General features: G+C 35.3%; 1 long non-coding RNA gene across 6 annotated transcripts in view; it reads left to right on the forward strand.

Annotated features, from left to right (window-relative positions):
* The window catches only part of LOC123586025, a 43,347-nt gene extending 24,314 nt beyond the window's left edge, over positions 1 to 19,033 (forward strand). For 3 of the 6 annotated variants that reach the window (XR_006706547.1, XR_006706546.1, XR_006706550.1), the window contains 2 exons: positions 8,150 to 8,303; positions 14,124 to 19,033. This is a non-coding gene — a long non-coding RNA (uncharacterized LOC123586025). Of the gene's footprint in view, positions 1 to 1,484; positions 1,627 to 8,149; positions 8,304 to 14,123 lie in introns of all 6 variants that reach the window. The other 3 variants (XR_006706548.1, XR_006706549.1, XR_006706551.1) reach the window with 3 other exon arrangements.
* Positions 19,034 to 20,174: the final 1,141 nt, after the last annotated feature.

The raw sequence follows: 20,174 nt of genomic DNA on the forward strand, positions 1-20,174 counted from the left end.
TTTAATGTCTATAAGCATATATTGGTTTGCTATTTGAAAAGTTCTGGTTTTGGCATGTTACACTAATGAATGATATTTCAAATTAATGACTTTTATTTTGAGGGTAGTCTTAAGCATCAAAGTAGACTCAAATCTGAGAGGGAAATATTTAAGAACAGAGATGTAATTCAGAATATGATGATCGTGCACACTTGTTGAGTTCATAAACATTAAACTGTAATAATTTGGTTTTATATGTGGTAGAAATAGTCTATAAACAAAATATAAAATTAAGTAGAATTTGCGTTTCATAGTTGGCATGGGATTCACATTTCTGAACTGTGCTGTGGCTACTATGGTGAATGAGATACTCTCTTTGTGTCTAAGAAACTTACAGTCCAATGGGATATTTATTGGCCAAAATTATGATGGAAGAGTGGTAGGGGAAATAGTATTTCCATGAAACTAGTTTGAGAGTGTAAAGTCAGGCATTTAATTTATGTCGCAGACTACTGAGAATGTCATGCTTTCTTCAAGACTGTGAAGGCCCTGCATCTGCCTGTATTGTGTGTATACGTGCATGTGTGTGTGTACATGTGTGGGTTCATGAATGAGAAAACAAAACCAGTCCTCTTTTATTCCAGCTCTCCTTGCTTTGTTTGTGGGAAGAGAAATCGCGTTTTCCTCTCTCACCCTTAAGTGAAGATACTATTTCTCTATAGGAAAAATTACATGCATGCATAAACTGACACATAAGACTCATAGAACACAGTCATGTAAACAATGAAATCATTTATAAATAGAAAAATTTCTTCCACAGAAGAAGTCGTCTTTATGATAAGTTTGAAAAGAACCATTTTTTTAGAAATTTCCTGCTTTCTTTCAAAGTCTGCCAGGCAGTGCCATACATAATTTTAGGGGGAAAAAAGGCAAAAATCTTTCCTTTTAACTTTGACAGGAATAACAAATATCCCATCTCTTCCTTGTCCTTTGACTTGGGTGACTTGTGCCCTCGTGTGTGACCACTATGCTCCCTTCTGTTGACAATTACAAGCCAAGTATAGATGCTTGGCTGGCCTCTATGCACAGTTCAGATACGCCAGGATGTTTAGGATGATTTAGGTAGCAAAAGCATAGCTGTATGGGCACAGTATGGCCATCCTGCTGAATGAAACTGACAAAGAGAGAATGAGCACTCCTAAGTATTCCACCATATTTCCTTCATGAATAACACGAATCAGATAAAAAATGAATTTAGGCTTCCCATCTAACTTCACCTCATATATTATTACTTAGGACTTCCTAATTGCTAAAGACAAAAACAATGACAACAACAAAAACCCAAAAAACGATCTTATACTAGATCATTGTTGATGAAATTAAACCCAGTTTTCATAGTTTATAACCTGTCTTTAGCAAATTCTCTCAGCAATATTAGGCATTATTTTCTATTCTGACTTGATATTAATGTTAAAAGCATGACTGACTGCCATCTGTTACCACAGGTATCATCTGATGGAAATGTTGATTCTTGACCTTCTCTCTGATACTCTGTCTGCCAAGGCAAAAGGAAGGAAATAAATCTGTAGTGCTGACATCTCCACACTGAACCGTTGCTCCTTAAATGTACCTCAGGATGGAAATAAGGTGGGATATTTTCCAAATCTATTGAAAATCATTTGTTCCTAGACCCAAAGCCCAAGACTGAAATGTGCCTACATGTTAACAAGAGAAAGAAAAACAACTAGCTGGAAGAAAAAAAGAAGAACATGACTAAAGCTTTGTTAATCGTATTTAGTCTTTCCATTAGCAGATTTACTCAGTCAGTCATATCATCAGCATACCCTGGGTGCCCACAGGGTGCCTGAAATAGAGGCACTGTAGAACTGGGGGTACAGAATGGGACAAACTTGCAATCCCTAGCCCTTAGATAGAAGTCATAGGAACAGTTAATACTGGTACAATGTGATGTACCAGGAGAAGGTTCTTAGACAAGTTAAACTGAATTGTAATTTGATGTGTAGACACTGTACCATAGCATATTTCCATTGTACTGCAGACTTTTTATTAATTTTTATAGCCTAGATGTGTTCTATCTTAACCATTCATGTCCTTAAACTTATAAATTGTTTCTGAACTTTTGCTATTATAGAGAGCATTATTATTTAAACAGTGGAAATTTGAAGATTGTCTCAATGTCCAATAATAAAGAAATGGTGAAATAAATCATGGACTATATAACATTAAAATGATTCTTGCCAGCACTTTCTAATGATTTAAAAATGAAAAAGTAAATTATACACACACATTTATATATTAAGACTTCAGCAACGTAAAATCTTATTTGTGAACAAAAATCGCATGAAAATTTTGTCTAGAAGTTTGTGCATTGTCTAATATACACACTGTTTTAATTAACCTTGCTTTAACCTTGATGAACTGTAATAGTTTATATGTTTGTACACACTCATTACTGCCTTTTTCATACATCTGAAAATATTTCCTTTTCTAAATTAATTTCACTCCCAATTTCTGTCATGCTCCATGGAAAAAAATTCAAAAACTTGTGGTAATTTAAGATTAAGATTTATAGGGGCGCCTGGGTGGCTCAGTCGGTTCAGCATCGGCTTCAGCTCAGGTCATGAACTCACGGTTTGTGAGTTTGGGCCCCATGTCAGGCTCTGTGCTGACAGCTCAGAGCCTGGAGCTTCTTCGGATTCTGTGTCTCCTCTGTTCCTCCCTCGTTTGCACTCTGTCTGTCTGTCTCTCTCTCACTCTCAAAAGTAAATAAAGATTAAAAAAATTAAGATTAAGAATTATATTAAATGTGTAAGTCAATTTAGAAAAATTGAATAACCAATACTTATGAATAACAATAATTTATTTGAACACAACTGAATTTTCTGGCACAGATCCAGAAAGAATAATAATCCCTGCAAAGGGGTTGAATGGAAATATAATCCCTCAAATGCCTGCATCTTCTCCTTTTCCCTCATCCGGCTCTAAAAAGCAAGATCCTTCCACAAACACACTAAAACTTACTGTCTCTGTGTTGCTAATGGTTACAGACGAATGTTCTACAACATGGGAATAGTTACCCCAAACATTAAAATATTTAACCAATTAAAGGTTCCTTAGATTAACAAACACCTGCAGGAGAAGACATTAAACCTGAAAGTCCTTCCTATCTCATGACCAATAATGACTTGTCAGATTTTCTAACACCTGAGATTTCAAAATATGGGTGTTGATGAGAAAGGAACCATTAGTTCTGTGTCACAGTTCAGACGTGGGAAAAATAGATCTAATCTGTATCATAAATTTAGAACTTCAGATAGCCTAAGGGATTCAGAGCGTCTGTAGAGAGAAGCCCATGGAAGTGTTGTTAACAAACACTGCTTTTCTCTGTTGTAATTTTGTGTGGGGGCCTTGTGTTTGCAGGGTAAGTGTTTATATTTGGGCCATATCGGTTCATCCCTTGATTCTCCATTTTTGCCTTATCCCAGTTAAGATCTCTGCTATCCGCTGCCCTATATTTTAGATCCAACCCACACCTTGAGTCATCTTGTTAGAGTTATGATTATTGGTAGTTTTCTTCATGTCATTTGTTATAACATGCCTATACTTTGTACCAAGCCCTAGGTTGCAAATTTTACATATGTTATTTTATTTACTCCTCAAAACAAACCTGAAGAGTACATCGCATTCTGGATTCCTATCCAATTTTTACCAGTACTCTTGTTTCCCATCTCCCTTACAACTTACAGTTTTGCTGTATGTGGACAACTTTCCGGGTGATCTCTATAGCTGCACTGTACTCCAGAATCTACATTCTTTCATTAATTTCCACCTGCTAGGATTGCCAATGAGTGACTCAGTGAGTTTTGGAGCTCTCTCCATGGTTAGCATCCGGATCTAGGTCAGGTGTATCTTATCCCATAGTCTGTTGTCTTGTCTTGTTTTGTCTGTCTATCCATTGGTTCATCTGTTTATTTAATATGTCAACAAGGATAAGAAAGAGGAATTCTAATTCTGATGCTTCCAAAGACCCATAAGGAGACAGTTCTTACATTCAGTGTTGATACTAACATCGAAAAATGTGACTCCTTAATAGTGTTCATAGTTGGAGATTCTTGAACAAAGTGATTAGTAGTCAGGTGCATGTCTATTGTTCTTCTATAGCTATGAATTTAGCCTGATACAGTTTCAATACATTACAATGCACTATGGGTTCTCAGTAAATAATCACTGATGGATGTTACCAATGGAAAGATATTTAGGAGGGTGGAAGAGAAAAATAAATCACAGGAAAAAGAGTACTAGACTTTAGGATACCATGATTCAATTTTTGACTAAACTCTATATTAGCTGAGTATCTGAGAAAGTTTATTAAACCTTTTGGGTCTTTGCTTCTTTACATTTAGAACATGGGTTATATTATTAACTTATGAATAAGATATTAATATCTTATGAATAAGACTATGAATTCAGGATGGAAATTGGATCTGAAGGGGCAAAAAAACCTAACGGAATGCTCAAGAAATTTGTGTTGAATAAACAATTGGTTGAATCTGAATCCCTGTATCATTCCAAAGATAAAACATTATGCTGCAGACTGAAAATTTGATGTTAAAATGAGAAATAAAATAGATGGAGAAAAAAAATAAAATAAAACAGATTGAGAAGATAATTAGGGAAAGACACTAATTTGTTAAGGGTTGAAAAGAATGGATAAATTGAAAATTAATGAAAAAAATTCAAAAGGAGAAGAAGCAAAACAAAGACTTTGAGTAAAAGCAAGCGTATTATAATAAAATAATTAAAAAATTAAGTATGGACCTTAAAATGGATATATCATACTTTACTGCACTGTACTACACTAGTAAACTTATTGAGGTCAGTAAGGCATGATTTAGCTTTGAAGCTTAATGTTGGCTAGAAAGTACAGTCTACATGTATATAGTCTTCAAAATTAAAGCAACATTTTGAGTTAGAATTTGAGACCTAAATCAGTTTTGCATTTGGTGTGAATATACTTGCTACAGTACTGAAATGAGATAGGTATACACCCTGTTGCAGAATGGAACTTGAAATAGCTCGTTTTTCTAGGATGCTTGCAAATAACGTATTGCATGCCATTAAGTTACTCAATTTTATATACACATGAATCATTGACTACCCAAGATTTCATGATACCAAATTTGCATTTTACGTATTTTCCAAAATAGCAAACATATTTTAGGTAGGTGGTAGAGTTTTCATTCTAATTGCAATGAAATTTCATTTTATTCTGTGTTTAAGTGAGAATTATGTTTCAATGGTGATTTTCTTTAAGTTACTCATTAAATTTCCCTCCTCTTGTGTTAAGCTTACTTTTCCTAGTACAGTATTATAAAAATTAAAGCTACCAGAACTTAACATATAAGGCAAAGAATATTTTAAATTCCTGAAAGATAATATTTTGTCACTTAAATTCAGTTTTGCCTGGTTTTGGTATAGTATCCAAATAAAATAGATGCTTATGTTGTTGCAAAATATAAGCTCAGCTTTCCAGAATGGATACAAAATGAAGGCAGTTTATATTTCAAAAGAATTATACAACTAACCGCTAATAGGCACCAAGACATTTTTCAGAACCCTCTTTAAAAAATAAAAAGAAAAGAAGTTATAAAAATGTTGATAATTGTTTAGAGAAATTCATCTGGAAAGAAAACAAAGTCAGCTGTCATAAAGGAGTGCTATGTATCTTTATTTCAAAAGGCTTAGGTTACTTGCCATTGAGTGGGCAGAAAGAAAAAAACATTCTTTTTCCAATAGCCTAAATACCTATTTCATATTTCATTATTTCACAATTCACTGTGTATAGTTACATGATACCAGTATATATCAAGCATGGAAAAATTTTTACAATGTCTTTATGGCAGATGTGACCATTGTTTTAAAAACCAAGGTAACATCATTCTCAATAGATAGAAATAATTGGTTTCATACTTTTAATAAAATTGGTTAAATTAAGTGGTCCATGAATACAGTTGAATTACCTTTTACTATGAAGATTAGTCAAAAGTGTGCGAATCACAAAATAATTTATCATGCAATTTCTGATTATACTCTGGCAAAAGCAATAGTGTTAACAAAAAATGTGAATTTTTATGAATCAATACATCCTAAAAAAAACTAAAGACTATGCTTTCCCAATTTTAGGAATCACATATAACTAAATTTAACAAAAGCACAATTCCTCAACATAAAATTGTCCTTGAAAAGGAAGTGCTAATGGAGGCTGGATGGCTCAGTCAATTGAGCATCTGACTCTTGATTTCTGCTCAGGTCATGATCCCAGGGTCCTGGGAGAAAGCCCTGTAGTTGGCATCCACACTGAGCTTGGAGCCTGCTTAAGATTCTCTCTCTCTCTTCCTCTGCCTCCTCACCAAGTGTGTGCATACGTGCATACTCTCTCTCTCTCTCTCTCAAATAAATAAATAAATAAATAACTCATAGAAGTGTGGGGTAAACTCGATTTATAGTCATAAGCCATCTACTTTATTTATGCCTTAAAAAATGTAGGTTTTTTTTTTTAATGTTTATTTTCGGGGGAAAGAGAGAGACAGAGCACAAGTGGGGGAAGGGCAGAGAGAGAAAGGGAGACACAGAATCTGAAGCAGGCTCCTGGCTCCCAGCTGTCAGCACAGAGCCCAATGTGGGGCTCAAACCCAGAACCATGAGATCATGACCTGAGCCAAAGTCAGATAGATGCTCAACAGGCTGAGCCACCCAGGTGCTCCAACAAATGTAGCTTTTTTTGATGCAGATTAACTCTGGTATCAATTTTGGAAATCAGCTGAGTAAATATCTCCAGAGAGGTATTTGGGAAAATGATCAGCAGGAAGTACAGCTACCAGAAGAAAATGGGAGGTAGGCAGGGGAGAGCAGAAATATGCTTTGAACCAACAAAAGGACTTGACAGATGTTTTCTGTCCCTCTGATTAACCAAAGGTAACCTGCAAAATTTTCACTAAGAGACAATTGTTGATGGAGTTTTTGGCTAAAGGAAAATCATGGCGCATTTTGACTTCTACTTAGCATTCCCACTGAGTAGGTCTAAATAGTTCAATGGATGGAGTCAACCAAATTCCACACAAATATTTCCTAATTGGGGAGATCTCTGATCCAGAGATCCATGTGGATGTGTTATGAATTGCATAAAGTCATATGCGAATTCTGACACGCTTGTATATACACACAAAGAGAAATACAAATGTATAATCTGTTGATATGACTCCTACAATCATTTTTTAGTAATTAAGAGCAAATATAAGAGCAAATATAATCATACTAGAGAGATTTTACTGATTGTTTTAACTCAGAGGATCTGATCAATATCAGAAGTGAGCCCTATTTTCCTTGCCTCACAGACTTTTTCTTATTTCGCTGATATAAATTAATCCCAGTGTTGTTGTGATGGCAATGGAGGGGTGGGGGGTGAGTGGGTGGAACGGAGATGTTTTATTTTTCATGGGAAACAAAATATGTTGTTGCTGACTGTATTTGACAACATCTCTGTATGGATGGCGGGGATAATTATCAGACTTATGGACTTGAGCAATGTTGCCTTAATTGTCCATCCAGCTGGTACTCTCAGAATTTTCCCAGCTTTTGTGTTTTTGATCACGTAAACAATGAAAAAATGAAAATACCATGGGAGAGGAATTGCAAAGCCGTCCGTTGCTAAAATCCTGGTTCCACAGTTTCACTATGTACCAATTCTTAGAAAGAAGGAGACTAGAGGAACTGAGAAAATTTCTCTCAGCTAGGAAGAGTAACAAGAGCTCCGTCTTGGACAAGGAGCTGAGTGGGTAATAGCACTTCAGTGATGAAAGCAGCACAAAACAAAATGGGGCAAGTGCAAGGGAAGGAAGACAAACAGAACAAGAAACAAACAAAAAAAGTCTCTGTATATTAATATTAAAGGTGGTGGTGAAAACGTATGCTTCTAAATACAATCTAAATGTTGAGCCAACATTTGAAAGCTTCTTTCATTGAAAATTTTAAATTAATTTCTGCTGTTTATGTGTTCATTGTAGTAAGACAGCATTTACATTCTACTTAGGAAATAAACCAAATGCAGATATTGTTTTGTCTTATGCTCTTTTGTTGACTTTATTCACAGCAACAAAACGATACCATCATTTTTATGTGCCTCATATGCAAAACAGAATTCATTCATCTGTGTGGTCTACTGATGGGAAATAAAATCAGATATTCCACTTCCAACAAGCAAAAGAAAAATCGATTGTGATTCCAAGAAGACATGAACTCAACTGGTAAGGAAAGATTTGTTTTACAATTTTTAGAAAGAATTTTCAGGAGCATCCTGTAAAAAATGTCAAATGCCAGAGCATATTCTTTATTGTTAAAAATTGATTATGTCATTATTATTGTAACAAAACCATAATTGGCACATGAAGGAAAGCATTCAAAATTGGGCAAGATGCAATTTCATGAATGTTAAAATTTCCTTCTGTGTACATAAAAAATAAAGGTCAGATGTCATTGAAAAATGGCACCTCTTATATTTTGAGCTCTACGTTATTAGACTGTTAGCTTCTTGAAGACCAAAAAGATACTTTGGCTTATACTTTCCATTCTTGCATAAACTTACTTGATCATATTGGCTTTATTTGTGTAGGTAGGTATAGCTTTGCTTCACCTGTTCTGTGTTCATTTCTTAAATTTTATAATCTAAAATATATGCTAACTTGCAAAGAGGTTTTTTTTTTTCTGTTTTGTTTCTATTTCTGCTCTCAGGTTGGATTTCCTGGTAGAAAACATTGCATTTTGTGGGGCGCCTGGGTGGCGCAGTCGGTTAAGCGTCCGACTTCAGCCAGGTCACGATCTCGCGGTCCGTGAGTTGGAACCCCGCGTCAGGCTCTGGGCTGATGGCTCAGAGCCTGGAGCCTGTTTCCGATTCTGTGTCTCCCTCTCTCTCTGACCCTCCCCCGTTCATGCTCTGTCTCTCTCTGTCCCAAAAATAAATAAAAAACGTTGGGAAAAAAAATTAAAAAAAAAAAAAAGAAAACATTGCATTTTGTGATGAGATGGCATTGAATATAACGAAGTTTAATTACCACAATTGTTTGATCAATTATTTGATTTGGGGATTGGCCAGTGGGATTGAGGGGTCAGTCACAAGACTTTTATATTAAAAGTAATTTGGGAGAAAGGTGCTGTTCCATTTATTCCTGCCGGTCAGTGATGGGGTGAAATCTGAAATCTCTCACACATCGGGGCGATGACACTGTCAATGCTACCCTCAGATGTTTCTAAATGGTTGCATTTTAGACCTTGTAGATAAAACCTCTATATATGTTCTCACAAAAAAGACTTACCTTGAGTGGCAAGTCTAAAATCATCAATACTGAGAATCGGTATAAAGTCACACACCGCGCTATTTATAATCTCTGCATTTAATGTTTTGGGATCGGTCATTGAAATCATTAACAGAGAAGTTTTTTACATTTGCCTTGGGCACAAAGGTTTTTGTAAACTGGTTTTTAAGAAGACAAGAGACCTAAAAAAGGAGAAATAATATGTATTGTTTAGTATGCATGTTCCACACTCAGGTTTATTGATATGTTCTGCCTTTTATAAGATGAATACTATGACAAATGACAGAGAAGAGATTGTACGTCACTATCTCTGTTCTATCTATGTACTGCCAGTGGGCAAAGATTTCTCATTTCATACATCATTTACAACTTCCTACAGTAATTTTACACAGTTCATATCCTTGGTACAAGGCATAGCAATTATCTATACACATATATGCATGCAGGCATACCGAGTATGAAAACCATGCAGTTCTAAAGAGCTCCAAAGTTCATACACTGCAGCCAGTGTATGGTAAAAGCTTTCTTATTTAAACTGATGCCCCAGTGTTACCTGTGGAACAGGTTGTTTCGGGAGGTCTTCTTTTAGAATACTGTTTGTAAAATATCGTTTTCAGTTTTTCCAATTGCTTTCGTATCCCAATCGTTATTTTAAGATGTATGTAAAAATACGTTCCCTCTTCTATACACTTTTACCCCTTTGTCTAAGAAGAATAAGAAAAATACAACATTGCATTCTGGAATACACAAAAAGCAATCGTAAAATGTAGTTTTTCAATTTTAAATGGGAATAAACGTTAGAGTTGGACAGCGTTTGGTTATTTTAGACTTTCTAAAATTATTTCAAGTTCTCATAGTTCTACTTTTCCACCTAATATAGTACACATAACATCTATAGAGATGGTAAATTGTTAAACTGTCACATACTTTGTAATCTCCAGAAATAAATTCAGAACTCTTTCATGTGTTATCAATAATCTACAGTTTATTTAAAATTTTTGAATTTATGTTTTTTTTTTCAAATTTCATTATTTTTAATATTCTGGCCTTCATTATTTGTGGTTAGAATCATGAATGATAACTATCTAGTTTCTTTCAAAAGTACAAAAAGTAATGATTCAAGTTCAGCAAACACAATGAATCCCACTAGCTGTTTATTAATAAATGCATTTTCAAAAATTATTTGATGTATTGACATGCTGTATACCTACTCCTCCACAACCATGATTTCTTAAGATTCATCCCTTTCTTTTGGGAAATGACTTCTTCCAATTTCCTTTTATTAACCTTTACTTGGTATCTGTGGTGTATCAGAATGCATAAATCTATATATGGAAACTAAGATTTCTCATGCTTCGGTCCTTGTATTTAAAAAAAAAATTTTTTTTTAACGTTTATTTTTGAGACAGAGAGAGACAAAGCATGAACGGGGGAAGGGTCAGAGAGAGGGAGACACAGAATCCGAAACAGGCTCCAGACTCTGAGCTGTCAGCACAGAGCCCGACGCGGTGCTCAAACTCATGGACCGCAAGATCATGATTTGAGCTGAAGTCAGCCACTTAACCGACTGAGCCACCCAGGCGCCCCTTGGTCCTTGCATTTTAGGATAAGACAAGAACACATGACTTGTATGTTCTGCCTTCGTCACTCTCCATTGTTAAGGTTTGATAAATGCACAAGAAATTACAAGTCTTTCTTTATTAGTAAAATTTAGGAGAATAGATTGACGAAGCTATTCTGTCACTGACCGTTTTCTTGTCCTTGAATTGGTCTCTCCCTGCACTTTAATATTTCACCTGTAAAATGAAGCAAACTGGATGATTTAAATTTTTTTTTAATATAGGTAAATTTTTTTTCAGTACACAGGAAATGTTATATGCCCGGAAACCAATTTTGCAAGTTCCTTTTAAGGATACAAAATAAAATCCCTATGTTTTAAATTTGAGATTGTTTTAATAGCTACTGTAATTTAACTTCATTTGCCTATAATCCTAGTAATGTTACAGTCAATGACAAATTGACTGGTTACCGCTATAGAAATAGCTCCAGTGTATCTTAACTTTATGGATAGTCACATTAAAAACAACAGGCTAGCATTTTCATTGAACACTCAAATCCACATATCTGTTTTTCATAGCTAGTTGGTTTTTGAAGACTTTTTACTAGGCATTATAGAATGTCTGAATAACGTAGGAATAAAATAAATGCCCATTCAAGTGTGGTGTAGAGTTTTAAAATGAAGAATTCAGTCAAAAGTGGTTCTTTTAATGAACTTAAACATGGAACGGTTGTTAAACAGCCACACTGATAAATGCTTTATAGCACTGACCCTAAAGTAACAGAAAAAGTTATGATAGCATTACGGATACCACATATGTAGAAAAGTCACAACAAATTTCTTTTTTTTTTTTTTTAATTTTTTAACGTTTATTTATTTTTGAGACAGAGAGAGACAGAGCATGAACTGGGGGGGGGGGGGGGGCAGAGAGAGAGGGAGACACAGAATCCGAAACAGGCTCCAGGCTCTGAGCGGTCAGCCCAGAGCCCGACGCGGGCCTCGAACTCACGGACCGTGAGATCATGACCTGAGCCGAAGTCGGACGCTCAACCGACCGAGCCACCCAGACGCCCCAACAAATTTCTAAAGGCTAAGTCATTTCTTCCTTTCTAATCTTAAGCCATTTTGACTTCATTTTCTATGTACATATAAATAAAGAATGAATGGTGTTTTAAGTAATAATTTTTTTAAAAAAATTATAATATTAATGCCATGATCAGATCTCACTTCTTCCTTACTGATGTTATACTAATACTAAAGATGTTTTATCACTCCTTCCTTCAATAAATATTTATTGAGGTTCTCCTATTACATAAAAAGTAACTAAACCTTACCTAACTAAACTTATTTAGTTTGAGAATAATTAAATTCAGCATCAGATTCTTGCCATAACAAAGAAGACTACATGTACTAGTTTTCTATTGTTGTATAAGAAATTACCCTAAAAGTGGTAGTTTGAAACAACAGATATTTATTATCTCACAATTTCTGTGATTGGGAGTCTAAGGACAGCTCAGCTATGTCCTCTGAAAGACTGCAATGGAGATATTGTCAAGGTTGAGTTCTCATGTGAACGTTCAACTAGGGAAGGATCCATTTGCAAATTCACTTAGGTTAGTGCTATAACTCGTTTTCTTGTGGATGTAGAACTGAGGTCCTCATTTTCTTGCTAGCTCTTAGCTGGAGGTCCATACAGGCCATTGGTTCCCTTCAGCACCTCACCACATTCCAACACGACTGCTTGTGTCATCAAAGCCAGAAAGAGCAAGAGACATTTCTGCAAAATGGGAACTATGGCCTTATGGAAGTAATCAAATAACCACAGACATGTCACTAACGCATTCCATTGCTTTTACCATATTCTGGTGGTTAAGAGTACACCACAGATCTCATCCACACTTAGGGAAAGGAGATCACATAAGGTCATGGACATCAAGAATTAGGGATGATAGAGGACACTTTAAGAGTCTGCCATATTATATAAAGCAATGGTCTAGGTATAATTAATTCACTTTCAAATAAATGAACAAAAACAAATGTAATTCAATTTTTTTTTGCTTGGAAATTAGGAAATTTGGCTTTCCCATTAACAAGTTGTATGCTTCTACGTAACCTGAGTCACCTCTCTGCTCGCAGAAGGGATTAGTTCCGTATCTGAAAATGGAAGGGACTGGATTGGAATGATTGCTAAAATCCTTCCTCAGGTCTAGACTTCCATAAGGCCTAGAATATTTGGAATGCATAGAATATTCAGTGAACTAAATGTTTTACTTTTTACCCTCAACATTTACCCACAAGTTTGTCTTTTAATGGTTTATATCAAGGAGACTAATCTATCAGGATTTCAATTTAATTTAAATGTATTTTTTAATGTCTACTCTGAGCAAGTTGTGGAAAATAGTAGTTACTGGTGAAGAAGCTGGATTCTGGGGTCAGATGCTTCCATTCAAATCCCAGCTCTTCCTCTCATCAACTGAGTGACATTGGGCAAAATATTTAAGCTCTCTTCATCAGTAACATGACATGATAATAGTACCTGAATTAGAAGACTGTTGTCTCACAAATACTAATTTTTTTCATAAATATTAGCTATTGTAGATTTTGTCATCATTACAATGTAATGCTATTATGTTAGGCAAGGAAAACACATACAAGATGAATAATAAAGTTTCCCTGCCTTCAAGAAATGCACAGAAATGGTGCTTTATTGAAATATTTTCTCTTCTAGGTAGAATATGTCATTATTAAAAATGTTTTATTCCCCTTGGGACTTATCAGTAACCAGGATATAGTTGAAATTCTTGTTTAACGTGATAAATATAGTTATATTAATAATTGAATAATTTCTGTTGGATTTTATTCAACAATCTCAGAAAGAATTAACTAGGGCACTTTTTTTTAATATAAAGATAATATCTACCTTATGAAATGTTCATTTTAATTCTGTATATTCTGTTCTTTTGTGAGCAGATTTCCAGGTAAAACACTTCATGGTTATTAATAAATGGGCCATATATAAATTATGCATTAAGAAAAAATGAAAGACAAAAGCATTGAGCATCTCTTTTGCTAGTTAGAGGAAGCAGTTTTACTGTCTGACATTGAAGACAAGACAGTCAGTATCATTTCATAGAATTACAAGCAGCCAGATTCATACCCCACCTCATCTTTCAAACTCTCTTTTGTTCTCTACGCAGAAAATCACACGGAATGAAAAATAACCATGGAGGGACAACCATTTTGCTCTGGAAGAGAAACCTTACCCGTACACTTTCCTGAAATTATTTTGAGCACATGGTCTTCGGTTTTTAGTCTTTGAACTTTTCCTGTGACACAGGAACAAACTCAACAATCCAAAACTGCAGAAGTCAGACAGCGAGAAACTCTGATAAAAGTGGCCATCTTTGACAGCTGACTAACATGAGTATGATGAAGCATGGCAAATATGGATGTGGTTCATGAATATGTGTATGTCTTTTGAGAGGACCTGACCAATGAGATGTGTGATAGATCACTGATAAATCTCTCTCTTTATTTTTAACTTTGAAAAGAGGAAGGAAATATCGAGAGTTGAGAAGAGAAATACTATCAATGAGCTGCATTCTTAGTTGTTAAAAATTACACCAAGTCCTTTTGAGTAAGCTCCCTATCTGAAATTGTCTCCTTGCTTGACTTCTTTCCTTCTTTACTTTATCTCTTCATTTGGGATGTCAGATCCAAAATGGCAAGGATCTTGTATGTTTTGTTTATCACTTTAACCCATTTCCAATGTTGTGTAGGTGCCCGATAAAAACTTGCTCAGTGAATGAATGCAAGAGATTTAGATTTTAATCTAAGTAGCTGGAAGACCTTAGGATAATCACTTGACTTCTTGGAGGCTCAATTTCTTTACTTCTAAAATAGTGGCATAGGGGGTGCCTGGCTGGCTCAGTGGGTAGAACATGCAACTCTTGATCTTGAGGTTGTGAGTTCAAGCCCTATGTTGGGTGTAGAGCCTATTTAAATAAGATAAAAAATGATAGCATAGACTAGATGACTAATGTTACTTGCAGCACTAATATTCATTGATGGCATGCATGATTCAGATGTTCACATGATAAGCAACTAATGTTTTTTTTTTTACAGGAAACTTCACTTATGTACAGAGTTTATTGACCAATCTTTTTTCTTAATGAAACATTTATCCAAGATCAAGTGATTTATGATGTTAATTATCAATGCTCTAATTAGTGTCTACTTGTTGTTCCTGATTAAACCAAGTTTTTTGTGTGATGAATCCAGTTTGGGCTATTTAGATGCCCAAAGAAGGTAAAAATGAAAGATTCTCTTACATTCACACTGAAGGTTCTTTTAAAATTTTTAAGTTAATTTTTAAAATGGTGATTTTAAAATCACCATGTACAGATTTCTACAAAATTCTAAATTTAGATTGATCTCTTTGATAGAGAAAAAGAGAAAACTGAGAGATACCTAGTTGTTTCCAAATTCAGCAGTGCTATGAACATCTTGGATGAGTTGATATTAGAGGAACCTTCATTTATCTCTTTTGGTATTCTGTCTGATGAATGTAAATTCAATATTATACTGAATACTTTTGAATGGATTTGTTAACTGATCATAACTTCACTGCATAGTCTGGTGATTGAATTTACAATTGTGGAAAGATATTGCGGATACTGGTGAACAACAGATAGGTTCCTTTGGCTTCGTGATACTGTTTTAATTTTTAATTGTCCATGTGTTTCTTGAGTGCCTGAGGACTGTACACAATATTTAAACAAGACCAACATATAGAATTCCAAATAAATTTCATTTCAAATATAAACACTTAACAGGTTGATAGAAATGTAAAATAAATTTTCATATATTGAAAATGACTAAAGTCTTTGGTTTTGCTATTGTAATTACAAATAGGAATGTGAAAAATGAATAAACATTGGAGGACAGCAAGTGCTATAATATTCATGTTTAAAGAACACTATGTTCATATTAAAAACTATGTTCTTTAGTTAGTTGAATTTATTTGTTGAGTCTCAAATGTTATTAGGCATTGTTTGCAGATTTCTAACTTCTAGGCAAATGTATAAAAAATGGGGGCTTACTTGGAAAGCACTTAGGTGACTTATTTTTATTGATATGTCTTCCCTCTAGACCATTGGAAAGTAAAAGGAGTCAAAACTAGAGTTCCAAAAAGGAAAAAAAAAATGAAGCTAGTGAACTCTACTGATGTTTAACTTCCTATGAATTTCAGCATACAGTTGGCCCATACAGGTTCCATTAAAGTTAATGGGAGTCGTATGAACTAATTCCCTTTGTAGGGTACTAAAAATGTACCCTGCAGTATTAAAAAGTCTGAACCTAATTTTTACTTTCTCTTAACCTTGATTATGTTATATTAAAGATAGATACATTCATTATCATACCCATATATAGTAAAGTTTATACAAAAATTTGAAAATAATCTAGTTGAGGGAGAGGCTGAATTTATATGGGTCAAAGCAGAATTTTAATTAGGGTTGCAAATATGAGTGATGCTTTCATTATAATGATAAAACAAGCATGAGTATCTGTAATTTACCCTCCAGCTATATAAATGGGAACTTAAACCTCAATGTGTTCAATAAATGAAACATTTTCAGAACACTTACTTAAAATCAGGTCTACTTTTTAATCAGTCATGTTTTAAGTGAATGCTTATTAATAGATCATTAATAAAACATGCCTACTCAATGAGATTTCAAGAAAGATATAAGATGACTAAAAGACAAAGTAAAAAGATCTAATTGATAATTTTTAACTTTGTTTTAAACAATTTAGTTTCAATAAGTTACATGTTTATTTCAAATTACAACTGAATTCTAAATCATTTTTTCAGTTATATTTATGAAGATAAAACACTACAGATAATCTCGCCTGTGAATTCATGACCTAAGTTCTTCCTGTTTTGCAAAACTGAAATATTAATCTCATTTTTTTTCTCTTAAATAATTTCTGCCTGGCTTCTATCATTACCTGGGGGAATGAAGTTATAAGGTTTTTACTGTTAAAGAATGCGAAAAACAAAAAGAAAAATATTTACACGAATAAGTACCCCACCATCCGTTTTTCACTGAAATCAGCAGCTAGGCTGCAAAACAGGGACACGTACAAAATATTTCTTAAATACAAAGAACACTGGAAAAAGGCAGGCAATATTGCAGAACGAGAAATAAAGCAGAACATTCTCCAAGGGTCCAGAATTTGGTTTGGATAACCTTCCAGAAGGCAAAATTCTTACCCAACGCCGATATAAACTGTAACTAGGACTGATCTTTTTATGTTCCACATTTATCTTCTCTGGGTTGTTATTACACCATTCTCTGTGTCTAAATTACAATAGAATCCCAGGAGTTTGGGTGGGGCTGAGGAGAATAGTTACTATTGTAAATAAGTTCACAGTTTCCAATTTATTGAAACTGATGTCAGGCACTTAGCTATTGAACTTCATCAGATTTCTAGAGTACTTTCAGCTCAAGATCCCATTACTTAGAATTCGCTTTGAAGCTTGCAACCTTTTCAGTTTTGTGCTGCAACTTGCTTCTGTGATCTGCAGGCTTACAGCTGAAAGCTGTAAGCATCCGAACTACGAGGGGCTCTTTGGACCCATTGGATTTCGGCTTTCCAGGCTGATTTGTGGCACTGACCTTAAAGCAGCAGAGGCAGAAGACTTTTTTAGCTCTCACTATTTATAAGTTACTCCGGAATGAGAATGAAAAACTAAAATGTGGTTCTTGGAGATATGCCTGGCAATCCGGGCTATTCCAACAGCTAACCAAGCCACAAAGCTCTGATAGGTTTAGCACAATTTCAATCTGAATTGTTCTGATTCTTTAGCTAACTCTAGAAGGCACCACTTCTTCTCCACTTTTACAGACATAATAAGGTGTACCTTAAATTAAAAATAATTTTCCCATACAAATATCATTTCTTTTTTTTTTTTATTTTGAAAAGAGTGAAAATTGTGTTTAAGATTTTTGCACTGCCTTTTGAGATAACTAGAAATACTCTAAGAGGCTTGGATTATTTGTCACTACTGTATAAAATGTGTTATTGGTATACTTATGCTTTGTGACTTTATTAGAAGAACAGCAGGATGAGTTGAGAAGTCTGACCCTCAGACTCTGAATTAAGTACAATGTGCCAAGAAACTATAGTGACTCGAAATGTTATTCCTGCACAGTGTGTGTTGTGTTGGTGTTTAGCAAAGAGCCAAAGCTTGCTCCTTAGGACAGAGCCTCTGTTGTGGACTTTGTGTCTGATACTCCTCTTTTTACCTGTCAAATTCTGTGCCTCTACTTCTGATGCACGTCTTCATGCGCCTGCTTTGGTTCCTGCTTATTTCGTCCTTCTTCTGTATCAGGTTAGAAAAGGGCTCTTCTCTTTCTTCCATAGCATCCCAATTATACTGAAATTAGAGACTGTCTCCTTCCTTAAAATGTAAGTACCCTAAGGGTAGGGACCACGTTTCATCAATGTTTACAGCCTGTCTTACAACTGTGTTCAAACTTTACTAAGCGTCATAGCATGGGATACAACATGCTTCCGGAAAGTTCTCAGTCTTTTAATCTATAATTGCCGCACATTGAATTTTTAAATAGACCTAATTTGCATGACAAAGCCTCTGTCAAGGATGTTTCTTTCATTTTAGTTATTTCTGCCCAAATTTGCTATTCTATAATCCTGTACTAGGCTGACAGGTGAGCTTCTCTTTATGCCCCCACCGCACGAAAATGTGTTCCACTAAAACCTTCCGAGAAACATGTCCTACAGGATGCCTGCTGCTGGTGACCATCTCCGGATTCCCTGTACCCCTGATGCATGGTCCAAATATGTCATGGAAGTGGAAGCCAGGGGTCCTGGCACAAAGAACCGACTTTACAGCTTCCCTGTTGCAGGACTGCGAGGTCTACATTACCATGTGTTATGTGATGATTCAGTTCACCCCGATTTGCCCTTTGGGAACTGCTGTGAAAACTTCTTTTGTACAGTAAATCATGACAGCATTTGGCCTTCATTTGAGGGTGAATGCATGGTTTATATATTAAAGCCATTTTTTTCCCTTTAGAAATACCATGTGGCATCAATTTGTTTGTAAGCACAAATCAAATGGCAGTTTGGGATCCTCCAGATGATCCAGAATATGCTATATTAAGTTTTTAAAGGTTATCAGAACAGTGAAAACCTAACACTGAAAAAAATTAAGAGACTACCCGAATCCCTAAGAATGTATCTATATACCAGCAAGGTCCTCGCACATTTGGAGAAAACCTGATCTGAGACTTTAAAAAACGCCGAAGCGTTGATAATATATTTGACCTATAACAATAGGTAAAAAATTAATACCCTACTTAGAAACGTGCACATTTTCCGTGTGTGTGTGTGTGTGTGTGTGTGTGTGTGCATGCGGAGCTGAAATCTATTTGTTCCGCCCAGCCAGCCCAATTTTACCATATTGGTTTTCAAGCACACGTGAAATTGGGGTATAGAACTAGAAGCAGGGTCAATGTTTTAACTTCCACTTTTCAAATATGTCATATATGAACAAATACGGTAATTCCCTGAGTAACTGCTCACTGGTCTGCTCCCAGGCCTTGAAGGAATCCCCCAGGCTCTGCACTATGGGTTTCCAAATTTATCCCCCCAGCCGTCCTTGTGGCTCTTGTGGTTGGTCCGTGGCCTGAAACTTAACTTGCCCAGCAGTTCTGTTTCCCGAAATAGACTCAGGAAGTTTGTGACCATGTTTGGTTTGTTCCAAGGGAGCTGCATTTATTTAATGAGGTTGTGAACATACACCACGATTTGTATATGGCTCATCAAATAAAATACATCTTCAACTCTCTCTTTCACTTCGTACGTGGTTTGGAGTAGGCTGTTTTACAAGCCCATGTGTTTATCATATGACTTTCTTTGGGGACAAACATGATTTCTTACATTTAGGATACAGTTTCTGAGTGTCCAAACACTTTTACTTCATTCCTCCCTATTCAAGAAAAAAAAAACCCATGAAGCTTTGTAGTCCTTTCTCATTATTTATCGCAGGTTTCTCTGGATGGTAAGGTATTTTATTTAATTCAAGTGTGCCCATCTACCATGGTAGGGAGATTAAAACAACAAAAAAACAAAAACCAACCTGTGGCTTAACATCCCTTTTCACCCAAAAAGGCATGTAAGTAATGTCTTCCTGGGAATAGGAACCCTCTTATCAACTA

This window comes from Leopardus geoffroyi, chromosome C3 (genome assembly GCF_018350155.1).
Source record: "Leopardus geoffroyi isolate Oge1 chromosome C3, O.geoffroyi_Oge1_pat1.0, whole genome shotgun sequence".
NCBI classification, from domain to species: Eukaryota; Metazoa; Chordata; class Mammalia; order Carnivora; family Felidae; genus Leopardus; species Leopardus geoffroyi.